This window comes from Conger conger, chromosome 12 (assembly GCF_963514075.1).
Source record: "Conger conger chromosome 12, fConCon1.1, whole genome shotgun sequence".
Lineage (NCBI taxonomy): Eukaryota > Metazoa > Chordata > Actinopteri > Anguilliformes > Congridae > Conger > Conger conger.
In genome coordinates, this window is record NC_083771.1 from 2,248,247 (window position 1) to 2,264,441 (window position 16,195).

The 16,195-nt window shown below is 54.1% G+C and overlaps 6 non-coding genes and 3 pseudogenes across 6 annotated transcripts; all 9 read right to left on the reverse strand.

Annotated features, from left to right (window-relative positions):
• Positions 1-2,985: 2,985 nt before the first annotated feature.
• On the reverse strand, positions 2,986-3,186 carry LOC133106496 (U2 spliceosomal RNA; annotated as a pseudogene).
• Positions 3,187-3,994: 808 nt separating this feature from the next.
• On the reverse strand, positions 3,995-4,111 carry LOC133105929 (U5 spliceosomal RNA). Its single transcript, XR_009704114.1, has one exon. It is a non-coding gene; the product is annotated as a U5 spliceosomal RNA (small nuclear RNA).
• A 332-nt stretch (positions 4,112-4,443) lies between these two features.
• Positions 4,444-4,617, reverse strand: LOC133106305 (U2 spliceosomal RNA; annotated as a pseudogene).
• Positions 4,618-10,713: 6,096 nt separating this feature from the next.
• On the reverse strand, positions 10,714-10,830 carry LOC133105930 (U5 spliceosomal RNA). Its single transcript, XR_009704115.1, has one exon. It is a non-coding gene; the product is annotated as a U5 spliceosomal RNA (small nuclear RNA).
• A 332-nt stretch (positions 10,831-11,162) lies between these two features.
• Positions 11,163-11,358, reverse strand: LOC133106515 (U2 spliceosomal RNA). Its single transcript, XR_009704530.1, has one exon. It is a non-coding gene; the product is annotated as a U2 spliceosomal RNA (small nuclear RNA).
• Positions 11,359-12,172: 814 nt separating this feature from the next.
• Positions 12,173-12,289, reverse strand: LOC133105932 (U5 spliceosomal RNA). The gene has a single exon (XR_009704117.1). It is a non-coding gene; the product is annotated as a U5 spliceosomal RNA (small nuclear RNA).
• Positions 12,290-12,621: 332 nt separating this feature from the next.
• On the reverse strand, positions 12,622-12,812 carry LOC133106181 (U2 spliceosomal RNA). Its single transcript, XR_009704352.1, has one exon. It is a non-coding gene; the product is annotated as a U2 spliceosomal RNA (small nuclear RNA).
• Positions 12,813-13,245: 433 nt separating this feature from the next.
• On the reverse strand, positions 13,246-13,362 carry LOC133105933 (U5 spliceosomal RNA). Its single transcript, XR_009704118.1, has one exon. It is a non-coding gene; the product is annotated as a U5 spliceosomal RNA (small nuclear RNA).
• A 332-nt stretch (positions 13,363-13,694) lies between these two features.
• Positions 13,695-13,875, reverse strand: LOC133106360 (U2 spliceosomal RNA; annotated as a pseudogene).
• Between the last annotated feature and the right edge of the window lie 2,320 nt (positions 13,876-16,195).

Sequence of the window (16,195 nt, forward strand, 5' to 3'; positions counted from 1 at the left end):
TCCCATGGGTCTCCCCTCCTGACTGCCTGGGAGGTTCCGTCCTGGAGAGGTGGGGGTGGTTGTTTTTGCCCCAGGCCTCCCCCCAGGGCCTAGGAGGGCCTGGGAGGAGGGGGATGTTGTCGCCTCCCTTTGAGAGTCCGGACCGGGGGCTGGCTGGTCCCTAATAGAGTGGGGGTGAAGTGTGCCGATGTTTTGTAGGTTTTCCTTGTAATGTACTGATTTTGGTGGATGGGTGGGAGGTTTGGGAAGGGTATTAGGCCTGGCGAAAGATTTGGGACTGTGTACCGGTTTTTTATTAGATTGTACTGTGTGTCTTTTGGCATTGATCGGTTGGCGTGTTATTGCTGGGTTTGGAGGCTGGCTGGGTGTATTTTGCGGTTTGGCTGTTGTGGGTGATCGAATTCTTTTCCCTTTTCGTTTAGGTTTTTGCCACGGAGTGATGGAATTTGTGTCCGATTCTGCAGATGAGGAGTCTGACCCCTCCACCACAATGGGGGTGTCAGAGTCAGGCTCCTCTTTAACTGTGGTGACAGTGGGTTGGGTAACAGGGGGTGCTGTTGAGGTGGGGGTTGCCGGTGTTGTGCTGCAGGGAAGGATTGGTAGTGTTTGTGTTGTGGGGGTTAGGCTGTCAGGCTGGGGCAAAGGGGGGGTGGGTGCTCTAGTGCGTGGTGTGGGGGTAGGGTGGGGTGGGGGAGGGGGGGCAGTCATTGACGGTGGTGGGGGCGCGGTGCTCCGGGCCCTGTTCGCGTACGAGAGGGGGCAATCCCGGAAGAGATGCCCCCTCACCCCGCAAAGATTACAGGGCCTCGGGTCACGGCACGCCCTGGTCTCGTGCTCGCCGCCACACGACTTGCACTTGACCACTGTGCAGGCTGCGGCCAAGTGACCTAACTCGCCGCAGTTCCTGCACAGCTTGGGCATGCCGTAATAAAACACCACGCCCCGGTGTCTCCCCAGCGTGATGGTGCTGGGGATGTGACATACCCCCCCCACTGCAGAGGGGTCAGGCTTGAGCTGGACCAGCCATTTCCTGGCCCCGGTCCAGACTCCATCCTCATCCAGGACCCTCCTGGCTTCAGATTTAACTTGGCCATACCTGCCCAACCACGTACTCACATCGTGGTCCTGTACAGTTTCATTAAAAAACTGCACAGTGACCACTTTGCTTTCCGTGTCGGACAGGGGCTCAACTTGAAAGTTGTTAAGGGGAGACCTGTCCTTCCCCTCTCTATAGAGGTTCCAGAACCTCTCCAGGACATTAGCGTTTTTAAAGCTAATTTCAAAAATATCAGCATTACCTGGAACCTTCACCAGGCAGTTCAGGTCGCCTGGCACGAAGCCCATGGCTCGCTGAAGCACTGCCCGGCTAAACTCCAGGCGGGTCATACCTGTCACTCTCCTCTGGCTGTTGGCTGTTGGGCAGCAGCATTGGTTCCCCCCCTAGTGGACGCTGGCTCGGTGGCGCCCTCCACAGCTGCGCCATTCACCCCTTGCTCCACCAGGGGGCCTACCCTGTCGCTGCTGCCCCCCTCTCCGCTGTTCAGGAGGGTTAGCCGGACGGCATTGTGGCGCCGCACACCTGGCTGAGCCGCCGTCGCCATTCCTGCTGGGGGCCGGAGTCCAGCTGTGGGCAGAGAAACGAGAATCGCCTGAGGTTGATGGCCTGTCCCAGGGGGACCGAACATGCAAGGGGGGCCGATGGTTCAGCTCCCCTGCCGCTAGTGAACCTCCCTTCCGGTGGGGGGGCGCCAAGCGTTGGTCCGGTACACAGCAAGCAGGTCCGGATCCAAAGGGCGCCGCCGTCTTCTGGGGGAGGTCCACGGATCCCCCTTTCTGCCTGCTCCGCACGCCTCGTCCTCCGGAGGGGTTCCGCTGGATCTGCTGCAGGGCCTGAAAAACCAGAGGCAGAGAGAGCAACCGGCGAAGGCCCAGCAAGGCTGGTACAGGCCCGGAGAGCAGCCCTTCCGGGCGTTCTCTCCGGGCAGCTCTTGTACTCGCCTCTGGCTTCCGGCAGAGAAGCGTTCTGCAGCAGTGGAGCTCGTCCTCCGGATGGCGGGAGTCTTCTGGCAGGGTGGCCTCCAGGCGAGTCTCTGCCTCCGCTGGCTGGCTCTCGAGGATCCTCGTCGCCGCCTCAGTCCAGGAAAGGATGGTGGAGTCCCGGGCTTCCTGGCTGGCTCTCTGGATCCTCGAGGCTCCTCCGGGTCCGGCTCCCTCTGGTGGCAGGCTCTGGCAACGGCAGCTCCCTCCGCAGTTCCTGGATCAGCTCCCTCGCTCCTTCTCTCCAGCCACCTGGTTGGTTCCTCCCAACAGGCCCTGGGGTACCTGGAAGTCAGAGAGGGCCGCGGTCAAGCCACTGGTACTCTCTCCTCGCTCCAGGTACAGCTGTTCCGGGGGTGGTCCGTGAACTGCGAGCCCGCACCAGCCGCGGTCAAGCCACGTACTGGGAACGGAACTCGCAGCCCGTCAGGTTAGGAGGAAAAACCAGGTGGAAAAAAGAGGGGGGCGAAGGAGCCAAGAAAGGGAGGAAAAAGGAGAGAAAGAAGGGACACAAGCTCTGAGAAGCCTCTCGAGAACAGCCGAAAACCCCTTGTCTACCACTAGCAAGCCAGTGGTAGGCAACAGGTTAATTCGTGCTGAAGAGAAACCCGAGCGAAATGTGACCTTTCAGCGCACCAGGCGCCTCCGGCCCCCTTCCCAGCCACTCCCACTGACCCGGGGTTGCCACTGCCGCCAGCCGGCCGGCCGGACAGACAATCCGAGAGGGAAGGTGGGAAAAGCGAGACAGCGCAATGACAACAAACAGTTACGTCCCGCACAGAAAACTACATCATTTTGCTAAAAAACAGAGGCAAGCACACTTACAACAAGGGCACATATTCACCCTATTTACAACACAATTTACATACATACAAAAAAAACAAACAAACAAACAAAAAGGGGGAAGAACAGGGCAACAAAACACAACCTTTTTTTGCACAAAACTTGGAGAGGCGCACCGTTCCCGAACGCACTGCAATAACGGGTCGATGCTTGAAGCGGACGGAGCAAGCTCCTTCTCCGACTCCCTGTGCCAAAAATCCGTTTAATATATAGTCCCCTGATAGGGGACGTATCAGATATTAAACTGATAAGAACAGATTTTTTTTTTTTTTTTTTTTTTTGTGGTGAAGCTCAAAGTCAAGGCATTAGCGTTGGCTAAGAGTTTTACCTTTTTATTATTAAATCTACTCTAACTAATCCTATTCACATATGTACAACAACGCCGTTGTCCGAATCAAAATCCAAGTCAATCCATATCCAAATCCAATTTCCAGTAGCAATAAATCCAATCAGATAACCCCGAAGGGTACAATTCAGGCCCCGAAGGGTACATTTCTAACCCCGAAGGGTACTAGTCTATCAGGGGGAACCTAAAAAACCCCCGATCGCTCCTCACCACCAGGCCAAAGCCTGGCTTGAGAGCAGGTGGAATACGCTCCAGACCTCCAGCAGAGACCCTAGGGGATCCATGAACCATCATGGATCTTACCCTTGATCTTAGCCAAAAGGCCGAGAAGCGATAACCGCACACTGGCCCCTGCCGACGGCGCCCTCCCGGTGGCCCCGGACCGCGCTCGGGGGAAGACGCCACCTGGCCCAGGAGCCGGCCCCCCTCCCCGCCTTCCCAAGAACCCTGCGCACGCACTGACTGGCCGGTCGGCGAGCTACCGTAACGACCGGACTCAGCTGGCTCCTCCCACCAAGATCCACTGTCCTCCACTGGCAGGCACAGCCGCCAAAAACACTCGACACATACCGAGTACGCTGTTACGTACTTACTACCGAGTTACTTACTGAATAGCCGCTCTCTAGGCAGCGACCAAAGCTATTTAGCGAGCGGGGCATCGATCGAACGCGGCAAGCAGGCGATAAGCCAGAAACGAGCAAGTCGGCGACTCGCAAGCAACCCGCATACCTGTCGCACATTGCCGTCTGTCCTTAAACCGTTCGAAGTTGCCCCGCCCTGTGGACGGAGCATCCAAAAATAGCACAAACTCAGGTGCGTTCCTCTCCACGGAAATCTTTAGTAAAAGGCGAAAGATTTGTGCGTGCTGAAGAGAAACCCGAGCGAAATGTGACCTTTCAGCGCACCAGGCGCCTCCGGCCCCCTTCCCAGCCACTCCCACTGACCCGGGGTTGCCACTGCCGCCAGCCGGCCGGCCGGACAGACAATCCGAGAGGGAAGGTGGGAAAAGCGAGACAGCGCAATGACAACAAACAGTTACGTCCCGCACAGAAAACTACATCATTTTGCTAAAAAACAGAGGCAAGCACACTTACAACAAGGGCACATATTCACCCTATTTACAACACAATTTACATACATACAAAAAAAACAAACAAACAAACAAAAAGGGGGAAGAACAGGGCAACAAAACACAACCTTTTTTTGCACAAAACTTGGAGAGGCGCACCGTTCCCGAACGCACTGCAATAACGGGTCGATGCTTGAAGCGGACGGAGCAAGCTCCTTCTCCGACTCCCTGTGCCAAAAATCCGTTTAATATATAGTCCCCTGATAGGGGACGTATCAGATATTAAACTGATAAGAACAGATTTTTTGTTTTTAAAAGGTTTATTATATCAACACATTTTTAAATACAATACATTGTTTGTGCTCGGGCATGTCCTTACAGAAATAAATATCACTTCATAAATAACAAAATTACATTACAGTAAAAACATATATTTAAATACAATAAAAGCAAGTAATTTCATTAAAATTCCCGCGAGGACCCTTTGCCCTTCCCTTTTTATCGATAAAAGCACACACAATATTTAAAATCACAACCACAATCCTTAAAACAGACGACCTTTGTACCGGGCAGCGGTGGGCGCTCTTGAACAACCTGCCTTCACACCGCCCCTGTTACCTCGTCATATCAGATCCAGGCCGGTCAGGCTGGCCCTCCCGGCCCCATGATCATTGTCCAGGCTGCATGCCCCCATGCCCCCTTGGCCCAGTCCACTCCTCTTCTCCGCCGGTCACGCCACATGTAGTCTCTGAGGGAGGCAAACGCCACCCTCCTCAGTGCCTCCGGTGACAAGGCCCTGTTCTCCTTCAGCCACACAGTGCGGGCAGTCCAGATGGCCTGTTTCCCACAGTTTATGGCCAGCCACAGGCACCTCCACCGGCGTGAGGTCCTTCCCCTGCCCACGCCGTACAGCACCATCTGGCACTGCAGGGTCAGTCCCGCTCCCAGCAGCAGCTGGATCAGGGGCCCGCACTGTGTCCAGAGGGTCCTTGCCACCGGGCAGTCCCATAGACAGTGGCGGACCGACTCCTCCTCTTCACACCTGGGCCAAGGGCACTCTGCAGTCCTGGCCAGTCTCCGGGCATGCAGCACTCCTTGGACCGGGAGGACCCCATGCGCCGCCAGCCAGGCCAGGTCTCTATGGCGATGCAGCAGATCTGGGTGGGCCACAGCGTTCCAAACTTCTTCTGGCTGGCCTACTGCCAGCTCACGCACCTGGCTCACCGGATCCCTACCCTGCACAAAGGACAGGAGAGACTTGTGGTTAGTTAAAACCCCCGCTCCCACCCCTTCCATCCCCATCTTCTTTAAAAAGGCCTTCATCTTCACATACCCTCCCACCATTTTAAAAGCCAAGGGTACCGTTAAAGGCACCCTCACCACCCCAATGCTTTTAAAATAGGCCCCACTAAAAAACTTGACAAAAAAAGACGCTTTACAAGACAGGGACAGACACAAGGACACCTGCAGCGCCACAAAGTGGCACCACAACACAGTATAAAAATCCAGAACCCCCTTCCCACCCTTCTCTGGTTTCTTTTTGACTACCGTTCTGGGCAACCGCTCCCATTTGGTGCCCCATAAAAAATAAAACACAGCACGATCAAGACGAGACAACACGGCACGAGACGGCACAAACACAACACTCACAAACAGCCACAAGGGTAAAATCACTGATTTTAAAATGAGTATTTTGCCCTCCAGCGATAGTTCCCTCAGTCTCCAAAACCCCAGCCGTTTTTCAGTTGTTCTTAAAATCCCCTCCCAGTTCCCATCCCCATGTCCGTCAGAATTAAAATGGACCCCGAGGATTCTCACTTGGTCAGGTCTTACAGTCATTGGCATTCCAGAGAGCTCAGTCTCTGTCCAACGTCCGTACAGTTTTAGGTCGCACTTGTCTTTATTTAATTTTGCCCCTGAGGCCCTCCCAAACCACACTGTCCTGTCAACAGTCCGGTCAATAGAAGGCTGGTCAGTGCACAGTACGGTCACGTCATCCATGTATAAAATGCAGCGGGCCTCCTGCCCACCGCTCCCTGGAATGCCCAGCCCTGATATCCGGGTATCCCTTCTCAACACTTGTGCCAGTGGCTCTATACAGCACACAAACAGAAGTGGCGATAACGGACAGCCCTGGCGGACACCGCAGCGGACGTCTACTGCCTTGGAGAGGACCCCGTTCACCAGGATTCTGCTTCTAATCCCCGTGTACAGAAGCCCCACCCGTGCTATGAACCCCGCCGAAAAGCCCATTTTCCCCAGCACCTTGAACAGGTACTGGTGCGAGACTCGATCGAACGCCTTTTCGAAATCTAAATTTAGCACGGCGAGCCGAATGTTTCTGTCTCTCGCAAAACAGATGGCGTCTCTTACCAGTACGAGGCTGTCAGCGATCCTCCTTCCAGCCACAGCACAAGTTTGATCCGGGTGGATCACGTCAGGTAAAACCGTCCTCATCCTCAGGGTTAAAATCTTACTCAAGAGTTTAAAATCGAAATTTAAAAGGGTGATCGGACGCCAATTCTTAATATTGGACCTGTCCCCTTTTTTAAAAATCAATGTGACCACCCCCTCTCTAAAACTCTCGGGTAAAATTTTAAAGTTGTCAAATTCGTTAAAAATTTTTAAAAGGTCCGATTCCAATAAATACCAAAATTTTCCATAAAATTCCCATGGCAGCCCATCTAAGCCCGGTGCTTTGCCTTTTTTAAAAGACTTAAAACTATAATTTAAATCTTCCCTCCCAATTCCTCCCTCCAACTTGCCTCTGTCCTGCACCACCCCCTCTATAAAATTTAGCACCTCCCCCACCCTTTCCTCCTCCACCTCCTTTTCCCCAAATAAATTACTGTAAAACTCCTCCACCACCCTTAGCATGCCCTCGGTATCAGTATTTAAAACTCCATCTTCTCCCTCCAGACCTTTCATTAAAATATTTCTTGTTAAAATCTTTTTAAAAAAGAATCTCGTACATTTTTCTCCTTCATCAATCTCTTTCTCTTTACTTCTAAAAATGATGCTCTGGCATTTCTTCTCCATTAAAAACTCCATCTCTCTTTTCACTTCTTTATATTCTTCTTTAAAATCAAACCCCATATTTATTAAGTTCCCGTACCTATTTAATCTTTTTTGTAGTCCCACCCACACCCTCCTCTCCTTTGCTTTTTTCTCCCTCCCCTGTTTAATAAAAAATCCTTTTATTTGTTTTTTTACCCACTCCCACCACTCAGCCCGGGTCTCATAAAAACATTGGAGGGTCCGCCATTCTTCATACACTTCATTAAAAGCCATCACTACTGCCGGGTCCTCCAACAACCGGCAGTTCAGTTTCCATATTCCCCTGCCGACTGCTACACCTGACTTCACAGCCAGGGAGCAGCACAGCAGGGAATGGTCTGAGTAGAATACCGGGCTCAGAGATGATGCCAGACCAGCAAAACCCCTGGCAAAGAGGAAGTCAATCCTCGATGCCCGGGATCCATCACTCGTGCGCCAGGTAAAACCCTCCTGCCCCGGGTTAAGAGCAGAATAAATATCTGTGAGTTTAAAATCATTAATTAAATTTTTCAAATAAAAAGACGTTTTGTCCATTTTAAAATCGTCCCCTGCTCCCCTCCGCCCAGCCCTGTTTAAAACGCAATTAAAATCCCCAACCAATAGCAGAGGAGCTCTCCCTAAAAGATATGTGGGGAGCTCCTGAAGGAGCTCCCAGCGCTCCTGCTTCCCCTGCGGGCAATAAATATTCACAAGGTTAAAAGTAATTTCATTAAAAGAGAGAGATACTGTTAAAACTCTGCCTGTTCTCACCACTGTGCTCCCCTTCACCTCAATATTTCTGTTCTTCACCAGCACTGCCACACCATCCGCCCGATTGGAGTGGGAGCCGCTCCAGAGAGACGGCCCCTGCTGCCATAGGTCCTCCCACATCCTGTAGGAGGAGCGATATGGCAGCCCACACTCCTGTAGGCAAATCACATCTGCTTGCACACTTTCCAAAGCACACAACACAGATCTTGCCCTCTTTAATGTCCTCACGCTGCACACATTAATGGTTGCCACCGTGAGGGGCATGTGCTGGGAAGCCATTTTTAAATTCAGAAGTGAGGGTTAGAACAGGCAGAAAGAATTAAAAACACCACGAAGTTAAAAGAAATGCCATACTCACCATTACTTTAAAACCCCACCGCCACCTGCTGGTGACCCAGCAGATGACGATGGTTCTGTCTCGGAGATATAGGGGGCCTGGTTTTGTCCTTGCTCCGGGTAGATTGGGGAGGAGCCCGATGACCCGCTGTCTGACAGCCCAGCCATCAAGCCCCACCTCTCCCTCACCCCCCTTTTCTTTCTTTCCACCCCTTCCGTTCCAGTCTCTGCACCTCTTTTGCGGACCATTCCTTCCACCAACATTTCCTCATCACTCTCCCCCTCTGTTACAGTCTCCATGAAGACTGCGTCAGAGTCGGAGTCAGAGTACAGAGACTCGACGGGTTCACAGGCCCTTTCTTTCTCCCTGTTCTCCCCCTCCTTCACTTCCACCTCCTCACCTGCACCTTCTTTCCCGGCCACGCCCACACTCATTCCCTCATTAACCTTCACATTCACACCACCTGCCTCTCCCTCGTTCTCTCTCACATTCTCACCAGCGCCCTTTCCACCAGCCGCGCCCACACTCGTTCCCTCATTTGCTCCCCCATTCTCACCTGCACTCTTCCCCCCAGCCACGCCCACACTCATTCCCTCGTTTGTGCACACATTCACTCCACCTGGCTCTCCCTCATTCTCTCCCACATTCTCACTCACTCCACTCGTTCCAGCCACACCCTGACCACCATTTTCCCCTTCTGCCCCTTCCTGGGCTTCCTCACCCTTTCCCTCTTCCTTCTCCTCCTGCTCCTTCCTCATGGCCTCCCCCTCCTCCCGCTGCCTCTCCCGGGCGTCAGCCCTCGCCTGCTTGGCCCTGTTCGCGTAGGAATCAGGGCAATCTCTGAACAGGTGGTCTGAAGACCTGCAGAGATTGCACCTGATTCCATTTACGCACTCAGCCGCGAGATGCCCCACCTCCCTGCACCTGTTGCAGAAAATGACCTGGCAGGCCTCTGCCAAATGGCCATAGGCCCCACACTTTCTGCAGAGTTTTGGCTGGCCTTGGTAGAAGACCAGCCCCCTGTTCTCCCCCAGAACAATTAGGGAGGGCAGATGCCTTAACCCCCCATATCCATTTTTGTCCTCCACCAATTTTACAGGGACCTTCCAACTCCCAGTCCAAATTCCATCTACATCCATTATTTTCTGGCCTGGCCCCCTAACCAGGCAGTAGTTCCTTAACCAGGCTACCAGGTCTTCCGCCTCCACCGTCTCGTTATACATCTTGAACACGATGTATTTAACCGAGTCGTCTGTGAGCCTCTCAATGTCGAACATTGAGAAGCTCTCTTTAATGTTCTCGATTGAGTTCCAGAAGGAACCCAACAGCTGAGGGGTGCGGAAGCTTACGTCAAAGCCCCGACCCCTCGGGAGCACAACCAAACAGTTTATGTCTCCCGGCACAAACTTTAAGGCTCCCATGAGAAGCTTCCTGGAGAAGTCCAAACGGGACATCTCCAGGAGCTTCCCTTCCTTCTCCCTCAATGAGAAACGGACACAGCAGTGCCTCCGGGCGCCGACCCTAGCAGCCGCCATCCCGGATACGCCACCACACAAAAAACTAAACCACACTACAAACAATTTAACAAAGAAGTATCAACCACAGAGAAACACAGGAAAAGCACGCCCAAAAGGGCCCTACCCCCCCGGAGGACCCCCTCACTCCTCCTCTCCGGTTGGGCTCTTAACACACCCTACACACACAAAAAAAAGGACACAAGCAACACAGGAACAAAAAAGACAACTATTTTTTACTTACTTTTTCCTTTGAGCGCGACAAGACTCCTCTCCCACCAACCAACGATTCGACCGCCTATCTTAGCCAAAAGGCCGAGAAGCGATAACCGCACACTGGCCCCTGCCGACGGCGCCCTCCCGGTGGCCCCGGACCGCGCTCGGGGGAAGACGCCACCTGGCCCAGGAGCCGGCCCCCCTCCCCGCCTTCCCAAGAACCCTGCGCACGCACTGACTGGCCGGTCGGCGAGCTACCGTAACGACCGGACTCAGCTGGCTCCTCCCACCAAGATCCACTGTCCTCCACTGGCAGGCACAGCCGCCAAAAACACTCGACACATACCGAGTACGCTGTTACGTACTTACTACCGAGTTACTTACTGAATAGCCGCTCTCTAGGCAGCGACCAAAGCTATTTAGCGAGCGGGGCATCGATCGAACGCGGCAAGCAGGCGATAAGCCAGAAACGAGCAAGTCGGCGACTCGCAAGCAACCCGCATACCTGTCGCACATTGCCGTCTGTCCTTAAACCGTTCGAAGTTGCCCCGCCCTGTGGACGGAGCATCCAAAAATAGCACAAACTCAGGTGCGTTCCTCTCCACGGAAATCTTTAGTAAAAGGCGAAAGATTTGTGCGTGCTGAAGAGAAACCCGAGCGAAATGTGACCTTTCAGCGCACCAGGCGCCTCCGGCCCCCTTCCCAGCCACTCCCACTGACCCGGGGTTGCCACTGCCGCCAGCCGGCCGGCCGGACAGACAATCCGAGAGGGAAGGTGGGAAAAGCGAGACAGCGCAATGACAACAAACAGTTACGTCCCGCACAGAAAACTACATCATTTTGCTAAAAAACAGAGGCAAGCACACTTACAACAAGGGCACATATTCACCCTATTTACAACACAATTTACATACATACAAAAAAAACAAACAAACAAACAAAAAGGGGGAAGAACAGGGCAACAAAACACAACCTTTTTTTGCACAAAACTTGGAGAGGCGCACCGTTCCCGAACGCACTGCAATAACGGGTCGATGCTTGAAGCGGACGGAGCAAGCTCCTTCTCCGACTCCCTGTGCCAAAAATCCGTTTAATATATAGTCCCCTGATAGGGGACGTATCAGATATTAAACTGATAAGAACAGATTTTTTTTTTTTTTTTTTTTTTTTTGGTGAAGCTCAAAGTCAAGGCCTCAGCGTTGGCTAAGAGTTTTACCTTTTTATTATTAAATCTACTCTAACTAAGCCTATTCACATTATATACAACTGCGCCGTTGTCCGAATCAAAATCCAAGTCAATCCATATCCAAATCCAAGTTCCATTAGCAATAAATCCAATCAGATAGCCCCGAAGGGTTCAATTCAGGCCCCGAAGGGTACATTTCTAACCCCGAAGGGTACTAGTCTATCAGGGGGAACCTAAAAAACCCCCGATCGCTCCTCACCACCAGGCCGAAGCCTGGCTTGAGAGCAGGTGGAGTACGCTCCAGACCTCCGGCAGAGACCCTAGGGGATCCATGAACCATCATGGATCTTACCCTTGATCTTAGCCAAAAGGCCGAGAAGCGATAACCGCACACTGGCCCCTGCCGACGGCGCCCTCCCGGTGGCCCCGGACCGCGCTCGGGGGAAGACGCCACCTGGCCCAGGAGCCGGCCCCCCTCCCCGCCTTCCCAAGAACCCTGCGCACGCACTGACTGGCCGGTCGGCGAGCTACCGTAACGACCGGACTCAGCTGGCTCCTCCCACCAAGATCCACTGTCCTCCACTGGCAGGCACAGCCGCCAAAAACACTCGACACATACCGAGTACGCTGTTACGTACTTACTACCGAGTTACTTACTGAATAGCCGCTCTCTAGGCAGCGACCAAAGCTATTTAGCGAGCGGGGCATCGATCGAACGCGGCAAGCAGGCGATAAGCCAGAAACGAGCAAGTCGGCGACTCGCAAGCAACCCGCATACCTGTCGCACATTGCCGTCTGTCCTTAAACCGTTCGAAGTTGCCCCGCCCTGTGGACGGAGCATCCAAAAATAGCACAAACTCAGGTGCGTTCCTCTCCACGGAAATCTTTAGTAAAAGGCGAAAGATTTGTGCGTGCTGAAGAGAAACCCGAGCGAAATGTGACCTTTCAGCGCACCAGGCGCCTCCGGCCCCCTTCCCAGCCACTCCCACTGACCCGGGGTTGCCACTGCCGCCAGCCGGCCGGCCGGACAGACAATCCGAGAGGGAAGGTGGGAAAAGCGAGACAGCGCAATGACAACAAACAGTTACGTCCCGCACAGAAAACTACATCATTTTGCTAAAAAACAGAGGCAAGCACACTTACAACAAGGGCACATATTCACCCTATTTACAACACAATTTACATACATACAAAAAAAACAAACAAACAAACAAAAAGGGGGAAGAACAGGGCAACAAAACACAACCTTTTTTTGCACAAAACTTGGAGAGGCGCACCGTTCCCGAACGCACTGCAATAACGGGTCGATGCTTGAAGCGGACGGAGCAAGCTCCTTCTCCGACTCCCTGTGCCAAAAATCCGTTTAATATATAGTCCCCTGATAGGGGACGTATCAGATATTAAACTGATAAGAACAGATACTACACTTGATCTTAGCCAAAAGGCCGAGAAGCGATAACCGCACACTGGCCCCTGCCGACGGCGCCCTCCCGGTGGCCCCGGACCGCGCTCGGGGGAAGACGCCACCTGGCCCAGGAGCCGGCCCCCCTCCCCGCCTTCCCAAGAACCCTGCGCACGCACTGACTGGCCGGTCGGCGAGCTACCGTAACGACCGGACTCAGCTGGCTCCTCCCACCAAGATCCACTGTCCTCCACTGGCAGGCACAGCCGCCAAAAACACTCGACACATACCGAGTACGCTGTTACGTACTTACTACCGAGTTACTTACTGAATAGCCGCTCTCTAGGCAGCGACCAAAGCTATTTAGCGAGCGGGGCATCGATCGAACGCGGCAAGCAGGCGATAAGCCAGAAACGAGCAAGTCGGCGACTCGCAAGCAACCCGCATACCTGTCGCACATTGCCGTCTGTCCTTAAACCGTTCGAAGTTGCCCCGCCCTGTGGACGGAGCATCCAAAAATAGCACAAACTCAGGTGCGTTCCTCTCCACGGAAATCTTTAGTAAAAGGCGAAAGATTTGTGCGTGCTGAAGAGAAACCCGAGCGAAATGTGACCTTTCAGCGCACCAGGCGCCTCCGGCCCCCTTCCCAGCCACTCCCACTGACCCGGGGTTGCCACTGCCGCCAGCCGGCCGGCCGGACAGACAATCCGAGAGGGAAGGTGGGAAAAGCGAGACAGCGCAATGACAACAAACAGTTACGTCCCGCACAGAAAACTACATCATTTTGCTAAAAAACAGAGGCAAGCACACTTACAACAAGGGCACATATTCACCCTATTTACAACACAATTTACATACATACAAAAAAAACAAACAAACAAACAAAAAGGGGGAAGAACAGGGCAACAAAACACAACCTTTTTTTGCACAAAACTTGGAGAGGCGCACCGTTCCCGAACGCACTGCAATAACGGGTCGATGCTTGAAGCGGACGGAGCAAGCTCCTTCTCCGACTCCCTGTGCCAAAAATCCGTTTAATATATAGTCCCCTGATAGGGGACGTATCAGATATTAAACTGATAAGAACAGATTTTTTTTTTGTATTTAAATTAATTTATTGGTCCGCACCAACCTCATTACATTTTCATACAAACAATAAACAAACAAATTCCAAACCACATCCTCTTAACAACTGTAAACTCAAAACCCCACCCTCCCCTGAAGTCCCAAAGTCCCAACACATTCCCACTGTATCAACACATTTCAAACCAAACAAAAACAGAACCGAAACAACCATACAACCCCCCACCCCACCCACTCCCACCCCCCACTTACCCTAATTACAAAACCCCAAACAAACAACTCCAACAACAAAAACAATACAAATACAAAAACAACAAGAAGAACCCCACCCTCCACCCTCCCCCCTCCCCCCTCCCCACCCCACCCCACCCCACCCCACAAACCCCGAACCCAACCACCCCAATCACATACATTCTATTTACATGCTTACATATTCCCAGGACCCCCCTCCCAGAGGAAGAGCCTTTCCAGGCCTCCCCAGTACTCCCGCACCCATTCCCACCCGTGCACCACCCCATCCCCCCTTATTCTCTCCGCTACCCTCCCCGAGAACCTATAGTAGAGCTGGCTGGGAGTCAGGACCCTCAGCCTCGTCCCCACTGCTGCCATCCTGTCCTCCCACAGCACCCACTTGCCATACCCTATCACCTCCCACACTACACCCTCAGCCACAGCTCCCACTGCTGCCAGCCCCCGCCTATACAGGACTCTCTCTCTGCTCAGGGTGAAAGCAGGCCCTACCCCACTGAGGAGGCCCTGCACCAACCCCCAGTACACCCTTGCGAACCGGCACTCCCATAGGGCGTGAGCCACCGACTCCACCAGCCCACAGCCCCTTGGACAGAGTGGACTGGCACTGCACCCATGGCGATGCAGCACCTCCCGCACCGACAGCCTGCCCATCGCGCACAGCCAGTGGAGGTCCCGCACCACCCCTGGTGCCCTCCCCCCGCTCACCTTGCCCCACTCGATGCTCAGCGGCACCCCTTCAGGACCTGCCACTTGCCTGCCCGCAATGCTCTTATACAGCAGCCTGTGCTGGAGAAGTCTCTCCCTCTCCACTGGAGCCGGGCACTGCCTAAGGAAGCGCTGCACCGCCTGATAGGCCGGGGACTGCTGTTCTGCCCGTGGAGCCACGTGGGTCAGCGGCACCCAGTGCCTCAGCGCATTTGCCAGGTGGAGACGGGCGAAGTGGTAGCACTTATGTGGGACCCTTTCCAGGACCATTCTACATGCGAAAGCTGTAAATATCGCGTCAAGCTTCAGGGGGATTCTCGGCACGCCGCGACCCCCCATGTCCACTGGCATGTACATGAGGTCGCGACGCACGTACTCGTACCTCCCTCCCCACAGAAACTTGAACATGGCCCTGGTCAGGGCCACCTTGATCCTAGCAGGAACTGGGAAGACGTAGGCCAGATGCAAGAGTAGCGGGAGCAGGACAGCCCTCACCACTACCACCCTCCCAGTCAGCGACAGCCGCCTGCGTGCCCACACCCCCAGCCGCGATCTCACCAGCGCCATACGTTCTTCCCAGTTCCGCTCACCACTGCCCTGGGGAAAGAAGCGCACCCCCAACACCTTCAGTCCCCCTTGGCACCGCTCCCAGCCACCATAGTCCCTCACCTCCTCTCTCCACCGGCCACACAGCAGGACTGAGGACTTGGACAGGTTCACCCTGGAGCCCGTCCCTGCCGCAAACCTGTCCACCAGGACTCTCACCCTTGCCAGGGACCGAGTTGAAGACACAAAAATTGTTGTGTCATCAGCATACTGCTGGATCTTCAACTCGGCCCCTGCAGCCCCTGGGATCCTCACCCCGTCCACACCCGGGTCCCGACGCACCAGCTCTGCGAAGGGCTCCATGAACAGGACGTAGAGCAGCGGGGAGATTGGGCACCCCTGCCGCACCCCCCCCGCTTGCTCCACAGCCCCGCTCAGAAACCCATTTATTTTCACACAGCTGTACACTCCCCTGTACAGAATGCGCAACCAGGACAGAAAATGGGGGCCCAAACCCATCCGCTGCAGGACCCGGAACAGGAAGGCGTGCTGCACCCGATCGAAGGCCTTCTCCTGGTCGATGCTGACCACCGCCAGAGGAAGGCCCCGATCGCGCACCCAGTCAATTGTGTCCCGCAGCAGAACCAGGTTCCAGCTGCAGGACCGCCCCGGTACCCCACAAGTTTGGTCAGGGCTGACCAGGACGTCCATCACCTGCTTCAGGCGGACCGCAGCTGCTTTGGCCAGCAGCTTATAGTCCGCCGTCAGCAGGGTGATTGGACGCCAGTTCTTTAGGTCAGCCCTGTCCCCTCCTTTAAAGAGCAGCGACACCACTCCTTTTCTCATGGAGGC